The sequence below is a fragment of the Arachis hypogaea genome, chromosome 19 (genome assembly GCF_003086295.3).
Source record: "Arachis hypogaea cultivar Tifrunner chromosome 19, arahy.Tifrunner.gnm2.J5K5, whole genome shotgun sequence".
NCBI classification, from domain to species: Eukaryota; Viridiplantae; Streptophyta; class Magnoliopsida; order Fabales; family Fabaceae; genus Arachis; species Arachis hypogaea.
The window spans coordinates 87,283,297-87,307,840 of record NC_092054.1 but is presented as its reverse complement, the minus strand read 5'-3'; the positions used below and the strand labels follow the sequence as shown (position 1 = coordinate 87,307,840).

Here is a 24,544-nt window from a genome sequence, read left to right as displayed (position 1 = left end):
TAACACCCCTAAGGTATATTCACGTTCTATTCTACTAAATCCTGTCTAAAACCCTTGCTAACTTAAACAATGGAGTCTCTTGCAGGTACCACCCCTACTTCCTCACATGGAACTCAAACAGCGGCACCTTGTCATTGGAACAAGACGGACACTTGATGAGGGAAAAACGATTCCACACAAATTCACCGGCAAGTGTACGTGGTCGCATCAAGTAGTAATAACTCACAAGAGTGAGGTCGATCCCACACGGATTGATGGATCAAGCAACTTTAGTGAGGTGATTAGTTTAGTCAAGCTAACAGTGGGGAATTGGGTGAAAATGAAGCGACAGAAAGTAAATTACAGAGAATGTAAAGTGCAGAATGTAGATTTGCAGAAACTTAAAGAGAAAGAAACGTAAATTACATCAACTGTAAAGAAAATTGGGTGCAGGAAAATTTAAATTGCATTGAAATGTAAATCAAGCTCACAGTAAACTCAGATGTAAAATTACAGAGGAACAGAATTGCAAGAAGGTAAATCAAGCTCAATGTCAACTGAATTGTAAAATTGCAGAAAGAAAAATTTGCAGAAGAGAATTATCAGAAACTGAAATTGCATAAGCCAAATTGAATTCAATACTGAAATGTAAAAGTGTTTTAAGAGAGCCTTCTATTCTACTCCTACTCCTACTCCTATTGCTGCCTACTACTACTGCAGCCTACTCCAGCGCTCTCTTTCCTAACTGTGAACTAAAGCCTTTTTATAGGCATTCCTAAATTACAAATAAAATTGAAATTGAAAACAAATTACAACTCAAATAAAATTCCTACTCTAACTGTTTCTTATGCCTTTGAGTGATGTCAATGGGTTCTGCTTGCTTTGGAGTTTCAATTGGGCTCGGAATCAGATTTAATTTGAGCAGAAATTCACTTCCTGGAGAAGGGAGCGTTTTCAAATTGAGCGCAGCGTTCATTCAGCCACGCGTACGCGTCCTACACACATTCGCGTCCTTTTTGCGTTGTGGGCCTTCCACGCGTACGCGTCCCTCACGCTTATGCGTGCTTTGGCAATCTGGCACATCGACGCATGCGCGTCATGTACGCGTGCGTGTCCCTTGCAGTGTTCCCCTTGAGAACATAGCGTTCGCGCAATGAACGCTACCCCACGCGTGCGTGTCTTGTGCGCTTGCGCGTGGGTGGGAAAATGTTAATTCCATGTGGTGCATGAAATTGTGATCATCAACAATGGCGCCAAAGACTTGGTGCTCTCAAACGTGAATCACACTTTGTCACAACTTCGCACAACTGACCAGCAAGTGCACTGGGTCGTCCAAGTAATAAACCTTACGTGAGTAAGGGTCGATCCCACGGAGATTGTCGGCCTGAAGCAAGCTATGGTCACCTTGTAAATCTCAGTCAGGCGGATTCAAATGGTTATAGAGAATTGATAATTAAAACATAATTAAAATATAAACTAGGATAGAGATACCTATGTAATTCAATGGTGAGAATTTCAGATAAGCGTATAGAGATGCTTTCGTTCCTCCTGAACCTCTGCTTTCCTGCTGTCTTCATCCAATCATTCCTACTCCTTTCCATGGCAAGTTGTATGTTGGGCATCACCGTTGTCAATGGTATATCCCGTCCTCTCTGTGAAAATGGTCCAATGCGCTGTCACTGCATGGCTAATCATCTGTCGGTTCTCGATCATACTGGAATATGATTTACTATCCTTTTGCGTCTGTCACTACGCCCAGCACTCGCGAGTTTGAAGCTCGTCACAGCTAAGGTTTAGACTTTCCGGATCTCAGGAATGGCCATCCATGGGTTCTAACTTATACCACGAAGATTCTAGTATCTCGGACTCGGTCCTCTGTATTAGATATCTAAGAGATATTCATTCTAGCTTGTTTGCATGTAGAACGGAAGTGTTTGTCAGGCACGCGTTCGTAAGTAAGAATGATGATGAGCGTCACATAATCATCACATTCATCATGTTCTTGGGTGCGAATGAACATCTTAGAATAGGAATAAGCTTGAATTGAATAGAAAAACAATAGTACTTTGCATTAATTCATGAGGAACAGTAGAGCTCCACACCTTAATCTATGGTGTGTAGAAACTCTACCGTTGAAAATACATAAGTGATAATGGAGTTCATTGGTCTTGGCCCCAGAGGGGAACTGGAGTAACCAAGACTTCGAATACAATAATAAAAAGTCCTATTTATACTAAACTAGTTACTAGGGTTTACAGAAATGAGTAAATGATGCAGAAATCCACTTCCGGGGCCCACTTGGTGTGTGCTTAGGCTGAGCATTGAGCTTTACACGTGTAGATGCTTCTCTTGGAGTTGAACTCCACTTTGTAACCTGTTTCTGGTGTTTAACTCCACTTTGCAACCTGTTTCTGGCGTTTAACTCCAGAATGCAACATGGAACTGGCGTTGAACGCCAATTTGCATCATCTAAACTCGGGCAAAGTATGGACTATTATATATTGCTGGAAAGCCCTGGATATCTACTTTCCAACGCAATTAAGAGCGTGCCATTTGGAGTTCTATAGCTCCAGAAAATCCACTTTGAGTGTAGGAAGGTCAGAATCCAACAGCATCTGCAGTCCTTCTTTAGCCTCTGAATCTGATTTTTGCTCAAGTCCCTCAATTTCAGCCAGAAATTACTTGAAATCACAGAAAAATACACAAACTCATAGTAAAGTCCAGAAATGTGATTTTTATTGAAAAACTAATAAAAATATACTAAAAACTAATTAAATCATACTAAAAACTATGTAAAAATAATGCCAAAAAGCGTATAAATTATCCGCTCATCACAACACCAAACTTAAATTTTTGCTTGTCCCCAAGCAACTGAAAATCAAATAGGATAAAAAGAAGAGAATATACTATAAATTCCAAAATATCAATGAAACTTAGCTCCAATCAGATGAGCAGGACTATTAGCTTTTTGCCTCTTGAATAGTTTTGGCATCTCACCTTATCCCTTGAAGTTCAGAATGATTGGCATCTATAGGAACTTAGAATTCAGATAGTGTTATTGATTCTCCTAGTTCAGTATGTTGATTCTTGAACACATCTACTTTATGAGTCTTGGCCGTGGCCCTAAGCACTTTGTTTTCCAGTATTACCACCGGATACATAAATGCCACAGACACATAATTGGGTGAACCTTTTCAGATTGTGACTCAGCTTTGCTAAAGTCCCCAATTAGAGGTGTCCAGGGTTCTTAAGCACACTCTTTTTTTGCTTTGGACCTTGACTTTAACCGCTCAGTCTCAAGTTTTCACTTGACACCTTCACGCCACAAGCACATGGTTAGGGACAGCTTGGTTTAGCCGCTTAGGCCAGGATTTTATTCCTTTAGGCCCTCCTATCCACTGATGCTCAAAGCCTTGGATCCTTTTTACCCTTGCCTTTTGGTTTTAAGGGCTATTGGCTTTTTGTTCTTGCCTCTTGGTTTAAAGAGCTTTTGGCTTTTTCTGCTTGCTTTTTCCTTTTTCCTTTTTTTTCGCATTTTTCTCCTCTTTTTTTTTTGCAATTTTTTTTCTGCAAGCTTTGTTCTTCATTGCTTTTTCTTGCTTCAAGAATCAATTTTATGATTTTTCATATTATCAAATAACATGTCTCCTTTTTCATCATTCTTTCAGGAGCCAACATATTTAACATTCATAAACAACAATATCAAAAGACATATGCACTGTTCAAGCATTCATTCAGAAAACAAAAAGTATTGTCACCACATTAAAATAATTAAACTAGTTTCAAGGATGAATTCGAAACCATGTACTTCTTGTTCTTTTGTAATTAAAACACTTTTCATTTAAGAGAGGTGATGGACTCATAGGACATTCACAACTTTAAGGTATAGACACGTAGACACTAGTGATCATGTAGTAAAGACACAAACATAGATAAAACATAAAGCTCAAAAATAAAAAAATAGTAAAATAAAGAGACAAGGAGATTAAGGAATGAGTCCACCTTAGTGAGGGTGGCGTCTTCCTCTTCTTGAAGAACCAATGGTGCTTTTGAGCTCCTCTATGTCTCTTCCTTGCCTTTATTGCTCCTCCCTTGATAAACCCATATTTTATGATATATTTTGTGCTCAAATTAAGTGATTTATTCAATCCTTCACTCACTTATTCATGAAAATTGCATGGTTTTACTTTTCCTTCCTTATTATGTGATGTATGTAAAAATAATTATTTTAATTACCCTTTATTTGCATTCGATGCCGTGATTCGTGTGTTCAGTAATTTCATATCTTCTAAGGCAGGAATGACTTAAAGGATGGAAAGGAAACATACAAAAATGGAAGGAAAGCACAAAACGGAGTTTTTGGAGAAACTGGCAGTGACGCGATCGCATGGACGACGCGGCCGCATGCCAGCTCGAAATGGCAGTGACGCGACCGCGTGATTGACGCGATCGCGCACCTTAAGCGAAACGCGTATGATGCGGACGCATGACTGAAGCTACCGCATGATAAGGAAAACTCCAGATGACGCGACCGCGTGACAGAGGCCACGCACCAGAAATTACAGAAAACGCTCCTAGCGATTTCTGAAGCCCTTTTTGGCCCAAATCCAAGTCCAGAAGGCACAGATCAGAGGTTATGAAGTGGGGGAATGCATCCATTCAAAAGAGAGTCTCCAATTATTCACTATTCATGATTTAGATGTAGTTTTGAGGGAGATGTTCTCTCCTCTCTCTTTTAGGATTTAGAATTAGGATTTCTTTTGCTTTCAGGATTATCTCTTTTTATCAGGTTCAATATTCCTTTTTAATTACTTATTTTCTCAATTTAATTTATGAATTCTTCTATGTTACAGATTATTCTTTGAATTAATGTTATTTGAGGTATTTCAGTTTATGATTGCTTTCTTTTATTTATGTTACTGTTGCTTCCAATCTGAAGACATTTTTATTCAAGTAGATTTACTTTTCCCCTTTTGGTCTTGGTTAAGAAATCAGTAACTCAGGAGTTATCAAACTCAACATGATTGATAATTGTTATCTTTGCTAATTGAATTGAACTTCAATAATCCCAATCTTTCCTTAGGGATTAACTAGGATTTGAAGATCAAACTAATTAGTCACTTGACCTTTCTTTGCTTTAAGTAAAGGCTAACTAAGTGGAATTAAGATTCAATCTTCATCATTATTGATAAGGATAACTAGGATAGGACTTCCAATTTCTCATACCTTGCCAAAAGTTTATTTTACAGTTATTTATTTATTTTACTTGCCATTTAAATTACTTATTCCTCATCTTCAAAACCCAATTTACAATCTTCATAACCAATAATAAGAACATACTTCGCTGCAGTTCCTTGAGAAGACGACCCGAGGTTTAAATACTTCGGTTATCAATTTTTAAGGGGTTTGTTACTTGTGACAACCAAAACGTTTGTACGAAGGGATTTCTGTTGGTTTAGAAACTATATCTACAACGCGACTATTTTTATAAAATTTTTTACTAGCAAAAAAACCTAACGTCAAAATGGCGCCGTTGCCGGGGAACTGCAATCGTGTGCCTTATTACTGGTTATTGTAAATATTTTTCTTTTACTTGTTTATTTGTCTTTATTTTCTCCTTTTATTTCCATTAGCTACTATGAATTCTCACCCCTCTCGCTTTGAGTTTGGTTCTAATATTGTTGAAAGGAGTGAAAGTTATAACAGGAACATGCATCAAGGTCAGAGCAATCAAAGATGGCAACAACACCCTCCAAGATATCATGGACAAAGACCATTCTACAATGCATACCAAGCCAATAGACATGGTGGACAACCTTGTAGATACCAACAAGCCCCACCTTGTGCTTATAGGCCATCCTCTCAATGTAACCTCGAACCACCACACTCACAAGCTCCTTTTCACCATTCACCACCATATGATCCTCATTTACCCCAATTCCAATCCAATTACTCCCAAACACCACCACTTCCCCATGTACCACATCCAAGTCCATCACCCCGAGAATTAGAGGTTCACCTCAAGGAAACAGTAGATCAACTTCAAACAACCCTTCATCAACTGGAGCAAGCAGTAAGTCAATTATCTTCTAGACGTTCGAACATTCAAGGACCTCCCACAGCCCTATGTGGACAATCTAATGAAGAGCGTAGTATGAAGGAGATACTAGAAACTTCAGTGGACAGAACAGGGCATGACTTCGTACTGGAACAAGTAGAAGAAGCTGTCATTGTAAAAGAAGAAGAGTTGGTTGAAGACTTAGGAGAAGCTGAACTCCCATGGGAATCCAGAATTATGGAAAATTTTGTCAAGGACGTTACAATTGATGCTAAGGAGGATAGTGCACAACTCCCAAAGCAAGTATTTTATGAAGAACTAGATGGAATAATCCAAGAAGCAAGTTTCCTTGATGATGATAATCTCAAGTCAAGTTCTCCTAGTAATGAACTTGCATCCGCAAGTGAATTCTCTTAGATCGAAGAATCTTCCCCAAGTGAATACGAAGATGATGCGGAGGTAGATTTCTCTCAACCTCCCGTTTATGACTTAAGTGACGAGGAAGACATAGAAGGCTTTGATCAGGACATGGATGCATTTGAAGAAGTCTGCAAGGAAGTGAAGAAATTCACAGAAGAGCACAAGGGAGTAGAACTTACAGAACCACTGGAAACACCTATCCCAAGGCCATTACCACCCAATACAAGCTTCAAGTGCGTACAATCCTTAACCTTTAGCTTTATTTTTCCACTTGAATATGGGTTGCTTGAAACAGATGGCCAGCTTAGAGCTCTCTGCGGCTTTAAGAGTAAGAGGGAAATGGCTCGTACTCAGAGCTGGTGCACAAGGTTCAATAAGGTTCCATGCTTCAACTCGAAGTGCACGGATTGGCATCATGATCAATCGAATGGATCTCGGAAAACGTTTGGTCACCATGGTAAGAATCTACTTTCTAAACCGCACGGATGGAAAAATATAGATCAAGACGGAGGCGGATTTAAAAGCAAGGTTTGGGATCCTGGAATCTATTCTGACATTCGCCACCCCGGGAACCTGAGAATCTATTTAAAGCTGCTCAGAAGCTTTACATGCCTAGTTTGGGACCCCAGAGGCCATTGGCATTCCAAACATTGGTGGAGATTTCTGGATGAATTTAAACATAAGCCGCCATAACAGGAAGCTCATCCAATGCCAACTTATGGACTTTAACTAAAAGTGCTAGGTGGGAGACAACCCACCATGGTATGGTCGTTTCTTTTATAGTTTTATTTCGTGTTATTTATTTTTATTTCCTTTTCAATTGAACCTGAATATTATTCACTCGCATTGCATACTGCATAAATGCATACCTGCATAAAAAAAAAAGAAGAAAGGGCGCGCGACGCGACCGCATCACTCATGCGATCGCGTCAGTTGCGAAAAACACTTCCCACGCGTCCGCGTCACTAACGTGGCCTCATGATCTAGAAATCGGCATAAAGATCCAACGCCCCGAAAGTTGGGCTGGAATCATGCGGCTGTTGCGCGTTTCGCACAAAACGACCCACGCTGTCGCGTCTCTGACACGATTGCGTCACTTGCAGAACACCCATCCCACGCGAAAGCGTGAGCGACGCGATCGCGTCGCATGGATTGCACAACACCTCAAAGGAGACAGAGAGTTGCACTGAAACGACGATGGAATTATGCGTTTAGCACAATTTCCAGCAACGCGGTCGCATGCCTCATGCGACCGCGTCATTCATCCTTTTACCCATTCCATGCGATCGCATCACTCACGCGATCGCGTCAACCCCCATTCCACCCCAGCCACGCGACCGCGTTCCCCACGCGATCGCGTGGATTCAAATTCGATAACACCCAGCCACGCGAAACCCTACCCATTCGTGCCCCCCTAACCCCCTTCTCCTTCCTCTCTTCTCTACAACCAACCACCACCAACTTCCAGCCACCACCACCGACCACCGCCCCATCGTCGACCACCCAAACCCCACCGCAATACCACCACCTTCTTCCTTCCCTCTCTTTCTTCTTCTTCTTTCCTCTTCTTCCCTCCACCACCGCTGCCCCCTCCGTGACCACCACCCCCACCGCGCCGCCATCACCGCCGCGCCTCCACCCACCACCCACGCCTCCGTTCCCTTCCTTCCCCCTTATACCCTACCCCCATTACCCTACCCGAAACCCCCTACGTCCGAACAGCCACCACCGCCGCACCAACCACCCTCAACAGCCGCGTCAGCCGCCACCACCACCACCCCCTATCATCTCTCTGCCCCACTTTCATTCATACGCCTACCAGGTTCCGCCGAACGCCACCCTTCTTTCAATTCATAGTTAATACCATAATTTTTTGTTTATGTTCATAATTAGGCTAGTTAGATATGCATGTTGTAGTGGATTCTAGGTGGTTAGGTAGCCTAGGATGTGGTTAGTGAATTTAGGCCTGATTAATTGCGCTGTTCATGCTACTTGCTTTATAATTTTCACAATTCTGCTGTTGTTGTGATGTTAGTATTGTTCATATGCTGTTCTTACTATTCATGCTGCTATTGTGAATGTTCTTTCTTGTTCATACCTAATTGCAGTTTGTTTTATTTTATATGAACTATTCTGTTGCTGTTTATTTTCCGGGAACATCCAATTTTAGCCGGAATGCTGCCCAATTTTCTGTAAACTGTTTTGTTTCCATTCATGTCTTGGTTTGGCACTTTAAACTCTGCTTTACTCTGCTTTTACCAAACCAATTCATGAATACCAGGGCTAGCTATCTTATTCTTTTTGATTTTTTGGTTCATAATCTGCATTTTTGATGTTTAGATTCCAATTTTTGCTATTTCTATATCTATTTGAATCATCATCAACCTGATTTCCTTGTTTGGATATGAGTTAACTGTAGCTTCTAATTGTGAATGCTTGTTACTTAGAAAATGATCATCATGCCACTTACTCTGACTTTCTTTTTACTAACTCACTGATTTTAACTTCCTTACCTCTTTTTCATTCCTAACCTACTTACCTTTTAAAACATCTCTTCTGTTTTTTTTCTTTCACTATTCTCTTTAACCTTCTAACTAAGGCATGATGATAATTTTTCCTAATTAACATGAATTCTATGGATCTTACATTTTGGATTGTGAATTTTTCTTTTCAGTTTTCTAATTCCTATACAATCCTTAATGCACATTTACTTAACTCATTTTCATCATTCTACTGCTCTTTTGCCATTATGTGCTTCTTTTGTTATTTGCCTACTTGTTTTCCTATTTTTATTATATCCTTGATTTCTGTTTTTCAGGATGTCTGACACCCAAAGAAAAGGAAAAGAAAAGGCAACAATTGGCAAACGAAAAAGAGGAGAATCCTCTATGTCCATCCTGGACATCATGCATGATGACTCCTGGCGGGAGAAACACTTTACCCCGCAGGAGAAGGCTGACCAGCTACTCCATGCTACTGATCCCATCAAGTTTGCAAACAAATACTGCGAGTTAAAGTATTCGGTGTTTGCAACCTCCAGGAACCTGTACCTGGAGCGAACTCTGAAAATTCCGGAAGAACTCCAGCAATACACCTCTGATCAGATCAAACAAAGAGACTGGTTCTTCCTGGAGAGAAACCTGACTAAGGTCAATGCTTCTTGGGTAAGAGAGTTTTACTACAATTACTTCATAACTTCCCTAGATGCAGTGAACTTAAGAGGAAAGCAGATACTGGTCACTGAAGAGGTCATTGAGGATATTTTGAAGCTTCTGCCTAAATCTGATAAGCCAGATGGTTATCAAAAGGCTGAGGAGGACATGCGCTTCATGAAATTTGACTGGGATGACGTCAAGGCACAGACAGCCCTTGACCCGACTGTTCCATGGGTCATGGGTCAAAACACCACCATGCCTAAGGGAATCAAGCAGATTTACTTAAATGATGAGGCTCGGCTATGGCATCAGATCCTGAGCAACTTTGTTATGCCGAGTACCCATGAGACGGAGCTACCTGCCGCTATGATCACCCTCATATGGTGTGTGATGGAGGGTAAGGACCTGTACCTGCCACGCTTCATCTGGTACTACATGGCCAGGGTCCACGTCCGAGGCACTCTCCCCTTTCCATATCTGATTACACAGCTAAGCTGTTGAGCTGACGTGCCTTGGGAGGATGCTGATGAGAAGCCACCAACTGCAGAATGCAAGAAGATTATCCCTCACAGCAGGAACTTTCTGGCTTTGGGCTACAGACCTCCATTCCTCACAGCTCCTGGTGAGACAGCCACACTATGTGCTGGCCCCTCTTCCTCTACAGCTACCCCAGCAACCCCTGCTACCACCACTGCACCTCCACCTACCTCAGAGCCAGTTTATCACCTAGTACACCGCCTATTTCAGCAGCTAGACCAGATGGAGCGCCGCAACCGGTGCCGATATGAGAGATCTGAGCGTCGTAGCAACCGACGCTATGAGCACCTGAAGCTGATGATCCGTTCTGGCAGTGACATCCCCTCTGAGCCTGACACACGATCAGAGCCATCTGAGGAAGAGACAGATGATCACGAGATGGAGACCCATCCACAGAGAGAGGCTGCGCAGGCAGGCACGGAGCAGGCTGCATCATAGCAGGAGGCCCCGCCTCAGATTCAGGCTGCAGACCCAGAGATTCCTATTCAGTCAGCACCTCCTCTGCAGTAGGCAGATCCTCAGACCACCACCACAGAGACTCCGGCTACCCATCCTTCCAGTGATGACACCCCTTCACACCCTACTTGAGTGAGCATCAGGGACGATGCTTCATTTTATGTGTGAGGAGGTCGCCATCTCTGGCGTATTTTTTGGTGAACCACTACAGACTCTTTTACTTTATTTTGCTACTTTTCTGTATTTTTCTTTTTATTTTTTTATTTTCTCAGTACTTATACATTGCTATTTTCATGTATTTTTACTGTATTTCTGCATGTTGCACTTTAGTTCATATTTTAGCCATTTAGTTTAGTTGCAATTCTAACTTATTAGTTATAGAAATTGTGGATTAATTAGTATAGTTTACCCTTTTTAGCATAAGATAACTTAGTTTAAATTAAAAATATAAAAAGGAAGTAAACTAGAGACTTTAACATAATAAAAACAATCCACACACCCTATATATAGCATTACATGTTAGTTAGTTAACAACATTTCATCAAGGAGAAACACTAAAACTTTAAAGCCACCTTATGATTTACATTGAGAATAATGGGAACTCTTAATTTTTATTTGCATGACATATATAACTGATATATGATTTTTGAGTTAGAGAACACACAGCCTGTGAGTTTTGAGCTTAATTATATGGTTATATTCAAACCATAATTTTTATTCCTGTGTGTTCCGCCCTTCTTTTTTATTCTGGTGTTCTTTACTTTGTTTTAATCTATATGTCCGATTATAGAATATAGATATATACCAAGAAAGTGATTGAGGCCATTGTTTGATTCTAGCTCACTTATCCCAAATTAGCCTACCTTTTACATCACCCTTGTTTAGCCCCCTTGAGCCTTTAAATCCCCTCTTATTCTATAAACCACAATACTAGCCTTAAGCAGAAAAACAAAATAAAAATCCCAAGTTGAATCCTTGGTTAGCTTAAGATAGAAAGTGTGTATTGTTTAAGTGTGGGAAACCTATTGGGAACATGGATGATAAAAACAAAGGGTAGAAAGTTAAAAAGAATAAAATAATTCAAAATAAAAATTTTGGGAAGCATGCTCATGTGAAATCAAAATAATTGAATTACCATGTGCATTAAAAAAAATTTTATTTTTCAGTATTTGAATAAAGGGGATACAAAAGAATTCTCCAAATGCAAAATAAAGCAATGCACATGGGACAAAATTAAAACTAATGCATGAGCATGTAACATCAAAAGTGGGAAAATTTGGGTGAATAGGTAAATAAATTCTTTCTTTACAAAGTATGTATGTTAGGTGAAATCTTAGACTAATCAAGGATTCACTTATTAGCTCACTTAACCTTATACATATACCCTTACCTTTACCTTGGCCCCATTACAACCTTAATTAAAGACCTCATGATTTTTGTATACCTATATTCTATAATTGTTGATTGGTTAAATGAAGAACAAAGTTATAGAAAGTAAGGATAAAAAGAAGAATATAGTGATTAACCCAATAAACACTGAGTGACTAGAGAGTAAACACAAAATCCAATGAGGGTTCAATAGCTCATCAACATATATCTCTGCTTAAATTGTTAATTGTCTTGTAAGTTTGTAAAATATTTTTCTTTCCCATCTCAATTGTAAAAGTGCTTTATCATTATCTAAGGTTTGGCTATGCATATATGATTCCTTGAGAATGTGAATTAATTTAACTACATGTAAGTTTTATATACAAGTGAATAAAAAATTAGAATTGCATGATTCATTTAGGTAGTTGCATTTAGAATAGATTGCATTGCATGAGATTCCACCACTTTAACCTTACCTTACTCTTTATCTTGGATTTAGCATGAGGACATGCTATTGTTTAAGTGTGGGGAGGTTGATAAACCCATATTTTATGATATATTTTATGCTCAAATTAAGTGATTTATTCAATCCTTCACTCACTTATTCATGAAAATTGCATGGTTTTACTTTCCCTTCCTTATTATGTGATGTATGTAAAAAAATTTATTTTAATTACCCTTTATTTCCATTCGATGCCGTGATTTGTGTGTTGAGTAGTTTCAGATCTTCTAAGGCAGGAATGACTTAAAGGATGGAAAGGAAACATACAAAAATTGAAGGAAAGCACAAAACAGAGTTTTTGGAGAAACTGGCAGTGACGCGATCGCATGGACGACGCGGCCGCATGCCAGCGCGAAATGGCAGTGACGCGACCGCGTGATTGACGCGATCGCATGCCTTAAGCGAAACGCATATGACGCAGACGCATGACTGAAGCGACCGCGTGATCCACGCGGACGCGTGACAGAGGCCACGCACCAGAAATTACAGAAAACGCTCCTAGCAATTTCTGAAGCCCTTTTTGGCCCAAATCCAAGTCCAGAAGGCACAGATCAGAGGTTATGAAGTGGGGGAATGCATCCATTCAAAAGAGAGTCTCCAATTATTCACTATTCATGATTTAGATGTAGTTTTGAGGGAGAGGTTCTCTCCTCTCTCTTTTAGGATTTAGAATTAGGATTTCTTTTGCTTTCATGATTATCTCTTTTTATCAGGTTCAATATTCCTTTTTAATTACTTATTTTCTCAATTTAATTTATGAATTCTTCTATGTTACAGATTATTCTTTGAATTAATGTTATTTGAGGTATTTCAGTTTATGATTGCTTTCTTTTATTTATGTTACTGTTGCTTCCAATCTGAAGACATTTTTATTCAAGTAGATTTACTTTTCCCCTTTTGGTCTTGGTTAAGAAATCAGTAACTCAGGAGTTATCAAACTCAACATGATTGATAATTGTTATCTTTGCTAATTGAATTGAACTTCAATAATCCCAATCTTTCCTTAGGGATTAACTAGGATTTGAAGATCAAACTAATTAGTCACTTGACCTTTCTTTGCTTTAAGTAAAGGCTAACTAAGTGGAATTAAGATTCAATCTTCATCATTATTGATAAGGATAACTAGGATAGGACTTCCAATTTCTCATACCTTGCCAAAAGTTTATTTTACAGTTATTTATTTATTTTACTTGCCATTTAAATCACTTATTCCTCATCTTTAAAACCCCAATTTACAATCTTCATAACCAATAATAAGAACATACTTCGCTGCAGTTCCTTGAGAAGACGACCCGAGGTTTAAATACTTCGGTTATCAATTTTTAAGGGGTTTGTTACTTGTGACAACCAAAACGTTTGTATGAAAGGATTTCTGTTGGTTTAGAAACTATATCTACAACGCGACTATTTTTATAAAATTTTTTACTAGCAAAAAAACCTAACGTCAAAATGGCGCCATTGCCGGGGAACTGCAATCGTGTGCCTTATTACTGGTTATTGTAAATATTTTTCTTTTACTTTTTTATTTGTCTTTATTTTCTCCTTTTATTTCCATTAGCTACTACGAATTCTCACCCCTCTCGCTTTGAGTTTGGTTCTAATATTTTTGAAAGGAGTGAAAGTTATAACAGGAACATGCATCAAGGTCAGAGCAATCAAAGATGGCAACAACACCCTCCAAGATATCATGGACAAAGACCATTCTACAATGCATACCAAGCCAATAGACATGGTGGACAACCTTGTAGATACCAACAAGCCCCACCCTGTGCTTATAGGCCATCCTCTCAACGTAACCTCGAACCACCACACTTACAAGCTCCTTTTCACCATTCACCACCATATGATCCTCATTTGCCCCAATTCCAATCCAATTACTCCCAAACACCACCACTTCCCCATGTACCACATCCAAGTCCATCACCCCGAGAATCAGAGGTTCACTTCAAGGAAACAGTAGATCAACTTCAAACAACCCTTCATCAACTGGAGCAAGCAGTAAGTCAATTATCTTCTAGACGTTCGAACATTCAAGGACCTCCCACAGCCCTATGTGGACAATCTAATGAAGAGCGTAGTATGAAGGAGATACTAGAAACTTCAGTGGATAGAACAGGGCATGACTTCGTACTGGAACAAGTAGAAGAAGCTGTCATTGTAAAAGAAGAAGAGTTGGTTGAAGACTTAGGAGAAGCTGAACTCCCATGGGAATCCAGAATTATGGAAAATTCTGTCAAGGACGTTACAATTGATGCTAAGGAGGATAGTGCACAACTCCCAAAGCAAGTATTTTATGAAGAACTAGATGGAATAATCCAAGAAGCAAGTTTTCTTGATGATGATAATCTCAAGTCAAGTTCTCCTAGTAATGAACTTGCATCCGCAAGTGAATTCTCTTAGATCGAAGAATCTTCCCCAAGTGAATACGAAGATGATGCGGAGGTAGATTTCTCTCAACCTCCCGTTTATGACTTAAGTGACGAGGAAGACATAGAAGGCTTTGATCAGGACATGGATGCATTTGAAGAAGTCTGCAAGGAAGTGAAGAAATTCACAGAAGAGCACAAGGGAGTAGAACTTACAGAACCACTGGAAACACCTATCCCAAGGCCATTACCACCCAATACAAGCTTCAAGTGGGTACAATCCTTAACCTTTAGCTTTATTTTTCCACTTGAATATGGGTTGCTTGAAACAGATGGCCAGCTTAGAGCTCTCTGCGGCTTTAAGAGTAAGAGGGAAATGGCTCGTACTCAGAGCTGGTGCACAAGGTTCAATAAGGTTCCACGCTTCAACTCGAAGTGCACGGATTGGCATCATGATCAATCGAATGGATCACAGAAAACGTTTGGTCACCATGGTGAGAATCTACTTTCTAAACCGCACGGATGGAAAAATATAGATTAAGACGGAGGCGGATTTAAAAGCAAGGTTTGGGATCCTGGAATCTATTCTGACATTCGCCACCCCGGGAACCTGAGAATCTATTTAAAGTTGCTCAGAAGCTTTACATGCCTAGTTTTTGTGACTTCACATGATTATCAACCTAAAGAAAACATAAAATAATAATAGAAAATAAATAAATATAATTAGATAACATTGGGTTACCTCCCAACAAGCGCTTCTTTAATGTCAATAGGTTGACAGTGAGCTCTCATGGAGCCTCACAGATGTTCAGAGCATTGTTGGAACCTCCCAACACCAAACTTAGAGTTTGAATGTGGGGGTTCAACACCAAACTTAGAGTTTGGTTGTGGCCTCTCAACACCAAACTTAGAGTTTGACTGTGGGGGCTTTGGTTGACTCTGCAGTGAGAGAAGCTTTTCATGCTTCCTCTCCATGGTTACAGAAGGAGATCCTTGAGTTTTAAACACAAGGTTGTCCTCATTCAGTTGAAGGACTAACTCTCCTCTGTCTACATCATTCACAGCTCTTGCTGTGGCTAGGAAGGGTCTTCCAAGGATGATGGATTCATCCTCATCCTTCCCAGTGTCTAGGATTATGAAATCAGCAGGGATGTAAAGGCCTTTAACCTTTACTAACACATCCTCTACTTGTCCATAAGCCTATTTTCTTGAGTTGTCTACCATCTCTAATGAGATTCTGGCAGTTTGCACCTCAAAGATCCCAAGTTTCTCCATTACAGAGAGTGGCATTAAGTTTATTTCTGACCCCAGGTCACACAGAGCCTTCTCAAAAGTCATGGTGCCTATGGTACAGGGTATTAAGAATTTGCCAGGATCCTATTTCTTTTGAGGTAATTTCTGCCTATCCAATGCATTCAGTTCATTGGTGAGCAAGGGAGGTTCATCTTTCCAAGTCTTATTACCAAATAATTTGGCATTCAGCTTCATGATTGCACCAAGGTACTTAGCAACTTACTCTTCAGTAATGTCTTCATTATCTTTAGAAGAAGAATACTCATCAGAGCTTATGAAGGGCAGAAGGAGGTTCTATGGAATCTCTATGGTCTCTAGATGAGCCTTAGATTCCTTTGGTTCCTCAAAGAAAAACTCTTTATTGGCCACTGAACGTCCCAGGAAGTCTTCCTCACTAGGATTCACATCCTTCTCCTCCCTTGTAGGTTCGGCCATGATGGTCAAATCAATGGCCTTGCACTCTCTCTTTGGATTTTCTTCTTTATTGCTTGGGAGAGTACTAGGAGGAGTTTCAGTGACCCTTTTACTCAGCTGGCCCATTTGTGCCTCCAAATTTCTAATGGAGGACCTTGTTTCATTCATGAAACTCACAGTGGCCTTAGATAGATCAGAGACTATATTTGCTATGCTAGATGTGTTCTGCTCAGAATTCTCTGTCTGTTGCTGAGTGGATGATGGAAAAGGTTTGCTATTGCTAAACATGTTTCTTCCACCATTATTAAAGCCTTGTTGAGGCTTTTGTTGATCCTTCCATGAGAAATTTGGATGATTTCTCCATAAGGGATTATAGGTGTTTCCATAGGGTTCACCCATGTAATTCACCTCTGCTATTGCAGGGTTCTCAGGATCATAAGCTTCTTCTTCAGAAGATGCCTCTTTAGTACTGTTGGATGATTCCTTCAATCCATTTAGACTCTGAGAGATCATATTGACTTGCTGAGTCAATATTTTATTCTGAGCTAATATGGCATTCAGAGTATCAATTTCAAGAACTTCCTTCCTCAGAGGCATCCCATTACTCACAGGATTCCTTTCAGAAGTGTACATGAACTGGTTATTTGTAACCATGTCAATGAGTTCTTGAGTTTCTGCAGGCGTTTTCTTAAGGTAAATGGATCCACCTACAGAATGGTCCAATGACATTTTAGATAATTCAGACAGACCATCATAGAATATATGCAGGATGGTCCATTCTGAAAGCATGTCAGAAGGACACTTTTTGGTCAGTTCCTTGTATCTCTCCCAAGCTTCATAGAGGGATTCACCTTCTTTCTGTCTGAAGGTTTGGACATCCACTCTAAGTGTAATACCCTAACTACCAAAGCTCACGCTTCCGGCTGCGTTACTCTGATAGCTCGGACATTACGACGACACTTATACTATTTAATACTAAAGTATGAGCCTGTTTAAAACTTTAAACCGCAATACCGCTCCCAAAAATACTTTCATCCGATGACATACATCCATAAATACCATACAACTTACAAAAACTCATAAAGAGTACATCCATATATATACATAAAGATATATAAATAATATTAATAACATAATACAATACAATTCCTATCCCTCTTACATATTATATCAAGATAAAGGCGAGGGTACAATAAACCATAACTAAAACAATACAGAGCATCACAACAACAATCAAATAAGCTCTTCATAACTTCTGCGCCCATATCCTGAAAGGGGAAAAATGTAGGGGGGTGAGAACATCATCCTCGAAAGGGTTCTCAGTAGAGGGTTTTTGGGAATTACTGTAATAGGATACATGAAGATAACCGCACCAGTGATTAATAACCGTCTCATGCCTCTTTTCAAAAACAACAGTTTACAATGAAAGTAAAGTCGGAAATCTTTTCGGAAAGAAGAACGGTTCAATTTTCAAAAACTCAAAAGCCTTTCAAAACGGTTTATCTATGCGGAACCAAAATAGTCTTTCATAATTTATTCCAAACCAGAAACACAAAAGTGAAATCAACCATCGGTTCACCTCATTCCAACCACGGCCCTAGGCCCAAACAATCCAACCAGCAACCAATCACCACAGTCCAACAGAGTCCCAGTAGCAAACACAAATAGAAGGATGCAAGCACAAACAAACAGTTATTACAAGTAGAGCAGTTAGCAATTAATCACATAGGCAAACCAAGTATAATATGCACACCCAACCAATGTCACACAAATGCATATGATGCATGCCTGTCCCTAGTGGCTGATGATATCATCTGTCGGTTATAGAGCCAACCCGACAAGTCCTGGTAGCTAACCATTGGACTGTCCCTCTGTCGTGCATCCCCAACTCGAGTTATACTCATCATAAACTTGATCATAATCATGATCCATATCCATCACCCTCACTGGTGAATATATACGGGGGCGAGCTCATCCGGGACTTTCACAGTGCCCGGCCACACTTACGACATAGGGTCAACAGAGTATCAAGTCTCAACCTGGAGCACGTGGTGGCTAGCCACTGCTACTACCCAGGGAAACTCGTATCTCAGATAGTGGAAGTGCAACATTTACATTTATCAATGATTCAGCATAAACATGCATTCAATCTCATCCATGGATCAACATCCATCTCAGCCATCCGGCTCACGGTTCAGTCTAGAACCAGCCAATACTCATATCATACACAGCCATTCCGGCTCACGGTTCAATCCAGAACCAACCAATATGTATAATCATACACAGCCATTCCGGCTCACAACAAAACAGCACTTCCACCATTCAACATCATTAAATTCATAAAGTCGGCATTTAAGCCATAAATCATTTTCTCAATTCATTTCACTTTGAAATCGAGTTTCAACTCTTTTCAGCCCTGGCTTTAGAAATCTCATTTCTCAAATCTTCTCAGGCTCATAAGCCGAATTTACTCAAAGTGAGTTCCCTTTTTTAAAGCAAAGCCACTCTCGGCATTCTCTTTCCAAAACTTCCAAAACCATGGCAAGTTAAGGATTTGTTTCACAGTATTCAAAATCATCCATCCAACGATGGGATTTTATAACAAAAGTTTTTCGGCAGAGTCCCAAGTCTTTAGGGAAGGTCATCTTACATCAATTCTTTAAAACTCATTGAAACTCTTAAAATCATAGATTCTCAGTTCAAGTAAATAAAACTGAATTTATTATGAAACTGAACCATACGAAATCACAAGTTCCAACCCGGTCCAAAAATCAACTCATTTGAAACGGAACCGGTTTATTTGAATCAAACCGCTTTCAGATTTCTTTTTGGAACCCATTTTTCCAACTCTTTTAAAATGCCTCAAACTTGATTACTCAATCAAAAATCTAGGTTCCTTTAAAATCACTAAAAAACTCCTTTTTATATTGAAATCGATGTTATAGCATCATTCTTTCCTTCAGTGATTCAAACGGTAAACATAGTTCAGTTCTAAATAAACCGAACTCAACGTATAAGGTTCATCAAATAAATTAAGCTGGAAAGCATAATTATCCTCTTAATAAATCAAATAATACAATTTCTCAAATCCAAATCTTTTAAATAGCCTTTCAAACAAGACTTAGATTTTATAGAAATTTCGGCAGCACCTCCCCTAAAACTTGGACTTTTGCCACCCGGTTCGGGTCCCAACTAAACCGTTTTCTCATTCCTTTTCAACAGCTCAAACCAGAAATCAATTCAACAGCAAGCTAAATCCAACAGTTGCCTCAGTGGCATATCTCAAGAAAACCATTTCAAAATCAACTCAATATCAACCAATTTAACTCATTTCCAAATCTTTAAAGAATCGGTTCACTAACAAATCATTTATCAAAACCAAATTAATTAAAGTAACCCAGGCTGGATTTCAAGAGTATTCTATCTTTCACATCATCAAATAATTGACTCAATTCAAACCAATCCTCAACGGATTAAACTCATTTCAAATATTTAAAGAATCAACTCCAAACATTACATTTCACAAGCCACACAACAATTCAGCCAAGCCAACATCCATAATCGTTCGAGTCAATCAAATAATACATAAGGCAGATACAATCACTAATTACACCATATCTCACATCAGTACCCATATGTAATAATTCCAACAATAAACTGTAGTTTTTGGAAAGCGCCCCTACCTCGAAACGCAAAACCATAGCCCAAACGCGTCACAAAATCCTTTCCGCCTTGACCCGAGATCAACAATCAAAATCCCGTCAGCCAAAACCTCGGCTCCACGCCACTTTCGCAACAGTCTCAACAACTCTAATCGCAACATATAACAACTGAAACTCAATCGTATAGCAATTAACGTCACAAACCTCAGCGTGAGATTACAGAACAGTAACAAAAGGACTTTCAAATCGAAACGCTTACCGAACCGAAGAAGGAACGACTGAACCGAAACAGCAGCGGTCTCCGAACCGGTTCGGCAGCATCCCGGCAGCCATCTCAAGTTGCAGCGGCGACCGGACTCCGGCAATGGTGCCTGAAACCAACATGCCGCGACAATAAGACTCCCATAATCTCACAAGAAATGAAAACCAAGTTTGAAACCCTTACCGGCATACTTTTCCGGCGACGGCAGCAAGGTTTTCCGGCGGCCAGAACAATGATAACGCCACTAACCAAAACAGAGCAGGATCTAAATAAGCGGCAAAACCTTGGAACAGTTCCGGCTAGCTCCATTAGCGGTGGCCTGGACCCTTTTCTGACGGCGACAATTCCAACCGAGGCGGCGCCGGCGACGCAAGCACGGTTGGGCATGGTGGTTGAACCCCCAGCTCAGCCTCAAATCTCTCTGTCTCTCCTGTTCGGTGTGACTGGACGGCCTTCTCCTCAACGGCACGACGGCAGAGCAAACCAGACTGGCGACGGCAGAGGTCACGGCGCGTTCGGCGGTGACGCGGGATGGAGGTGCCGGCGACAGCGGCGACTTCACCTTCTCCGCGCTCGCTCCTCCTTCTCCATCGGTGGTTATGGTTCGCGCGACGAATCGGCACAGTGACGGGCTCGGCGGCTGCGTTGGCCTCCTCCCCTCTCGGATCTCTCTCTTACTCGGACTAGATCGGCGGCTTCATGGTGGCGACGGCAAGGAGGCTCGCGACGGTGACAAGGACGCGTGGACTGCCACGGCGGCGCGACGCGGTGAGGGCAACGGCGGCACTGTGAGCTCCCTTCCCTCTCCACGCCGGCGAACCTTCCTTCTTCCTTCCCTCTCAATTCGTTCCCTACTCCTGTTTCTTTCTTTCTTTCAAGCAGCTTGCAGCTGCTGCTGCTGCATTAGGTACTCTAGGTGTACCGGGTCAGGGGAACCGGGTAGGGTTTTTAGGGTTAGGGTTTCTCTTTTAAAATTAGGGTTAGGGGCATTTTGGTAATTTCAAATAAAAATAGGGATATTATAGTAATTAGAAATAAATTCTAATCCATTAATAATAATGTATAAAAATACTATTTGCTCATCAATTTCATAAATTATTTTCAATAAAATGTCCCAACCAAATAATTAGAAATAATATACTCAATTTCTTCATTTTCCAAAATAGCAGTATTAATATTTAAAATATTACTTATTTAATCCAAATCATATAGAAATCCTTATTATTTCGCAACTACCAACTTTATAATTTGAATATAGAAAATAATCCAATAGTTGTAAAATTGGATAATAAATCATAACTTGTCTCAAATTCAATAAATCACAACTTGCCTTAATTATCTTTAATAAAATGATTTCCGAAATTAAGGCTATAAATAACTATATGATTTGAGACTTGATCATAATAAGACTTTTCAAAGATTATGGGTCTTACACTAAGCTTGCTAAGCTTTTGAGGAGGAAAGAACTTGGCTAAGAAAGCCGTGACCAGCTTATCCCAAGAGTTTAGGCTATCTTTAGGTTGAGAGTCTAACCATATTCTAGCTCTGTCTCTTACAGCAAACGGGAAAAGCATAAGCCTGTAGACCTCGGAGTCAACCCCATTGGTCTTAACAGTATCACAGATTTGCAAGAATTCAGTTAAGAACTGAAAAAGGATCTTCTGATGGAAGTCAATGAAAGTTGCAATTCTGCTGAATCAGAGAAACTAATTCAGTCTTTAGCTCAAAATTATTTGCTCCAATGGCAGGGATTGTGATGCTTCTTCCATGTAAATTAGAATTTGGTGCAGTAAAGTCACCAAGCATCTTCCTTGCATTGTTATTATTTTCGGCCATGTCTCCTTCTTTTTCGAGAATTTCTGTCAGATTTTCTCCACAGAGTTGTGCTTTAGCTTCCTTTAGCTTCCTCTTCAGAGTCCTTTCAGGTTCAGGATCAGCTTCAACAAGAATGTTCTTATCCTTGTTCCTGCTCATATGAAAAAGAAGAAAACAGAAAAAAAAATATGGAATCCTCTATGTCACAGTATAGAGATTCCTTTTGTAAGTATAAAATGAGAAGAATGGAGGAAGGAAAAGATAAGAATCCAAACACAAGGGAGAGGAATGAGTTCGAATTCTTGGGTGAAAGAGGGGTGTTAGTAGATGAATAAATAAACAGAAGGGGAGGAGAGATGAGAGAATTCGAAAATTAAATAAATCAAAATAAAAGTATTTTTGTTTTTAAATTGAATTTAAAATAAAAATTCAAAAATTTGAAAAGAAAAATAAAATTGAATCAAATTAAAATTTAAAACAAATGGTTAATTAAAAAGAAATTTTGAAAAAGAGGAAAGGTGATTTTTGAAAATTAGAGAGAGAGTTAGTTAGGTAGTTTTGAAAAAGATATCATTGAAATAAAAAGATAGGATTAGTTGAAAAGGATTTGAAATTTAATTTTGAAAAGATAAGATGTTAGAAAAGATTTTGAAATTAATTTTGAAAAAGATATGATTGAGACTTAATTTGAAAAAGATTTGAAAAAGAAATTTAAAAAGATTTGATTTTTGAAATCAAAGTTGATTACTTGACTAACAAGAAACTAAAAAGATATAATTCTATAGTTTAAAGATTGAACCTTTCTTACTAGATAAGTAACAAACTTAAAAATTTTGAGTCAATCACATTAATTGTTAGCATTAATTTCAAAAATATGAAACAAAAATAAGAAAAAAGATTTTTGAAAATCATTGTGAAATTTTCGAAAATCATAAGAGAAAAATGAGAAAGATTTGAATTTTTTTTGAAAAGATTTGAAAAAGATAGAATTTTTAAATTGAAAATTTGATTTGACTCATAAGAAACAACTAAATTTTAAAAAGTTTTGAAAAAGTCAACTCAAATTTTCGAAAATTTATGAGAGAAAAAGGGAAAGATATTTTTTTTATTTTTGAATTTTTAATGATGAAAGAGAAAAACACAAAATTGACACAAAACATAGAAATTATGAATCAAAACAACTAATGCATGCAAGAACACTTTGAATGTCAGGATGAACACCAAGAACACTTTGAATGTCAAGATGAACATCAAGAACATATTTTTTTGAAAATTTTTAAGAAAAGAAAAAAATACATGCAAGACACCAAACTTAAAAATTGACACTAGACTCAAACAAGAAATATAAAATTTTTACTTTTTTTGTGATTTTATAAGAATTTTTTTGGTTCTTTCGAAAATTATTTTGGGAAAAACAAAAAAGAAGAAATTTTTTTTGTATTATTTTCGAAAATAAGAAATAAAAAGCTTAAAAATAAAATAAAATTACCTAATCTGAGCAACAAGATGAACCGTCAGTTGTCCAAACTCGAACAATCCCCGACAACGGCGCCAAAAACTTGGTGCACGAAATTGTGATCATCAACAATGGCGTCAAAGACTTGGTGCTCTCAAACGTGAATCACACTTTGTCACAACTTCGCACAACTGACCAGCAAGAGCACTGGGTCGTCCAAGTAATAAACCTTACGTGAGTAAGGGTCGATCCCACGGAGATTGTCGGCCTGAAGCAAGCTATGGTCAACTTGTAAATCTCAGTCAGGCGGATTTAAATGGTTATAGAGAATTGATAATTAAAACATAATTAAAATATAAACTAGGATAGAGATACTTATGTAATTCATTGGTGAGAATTTCAGATAAGCGTATAGAGATGCTTTCGTTCCTCCTGAACCTCTGCTTTCCTGCTGTCTTCATCCAATCATTCCTACTCCTTTCCATGGCAAGCTGTATGTTGGGCATCACCGTTGTCAATGGCTACATACCGTCCTCTCTGTGAAAATGTCCAATGCGCTGTCACTGCATGGCTAATCATCTGTCGGTTCTCGATCATACTGGAATAGGATTTACTATCCTTTTGCGTCTGTCACTACGCCCATCACTCGCGAGTTTGAAGCTCATCACAGCCGTCCCTTCCCAGATCCTACTCGGAATACCACAGACAAGGTTTAGATTTTCCGGATCTCAGGAATGGCCATCCATGGGTTCTAACTTATACCACGAAGATTCTAGTATCTCGGACTCGGTCCTCTGTATT

General features: G+C 39.3%; 1 non-coding gene across 1 annotated transcript; it reads left to right on the top strand.

Moving 5' to 3' along the window:
* The first annotated feature begins 17,331 nt into the window (after positions 1-17,331).
* Positions 17,332-17,439, top strand: LOC112782158 (small nucleolar RNA R71). Its single transcript, XR_003192895.1, has one exon. It is a non-coding gene; the product is annotated as a small nucleolar RNA R71 (small nucleolar RNA).
* The last annotated feature ends 7,105 nt before the right edge of the window (positions 17,440-24,544 follow it).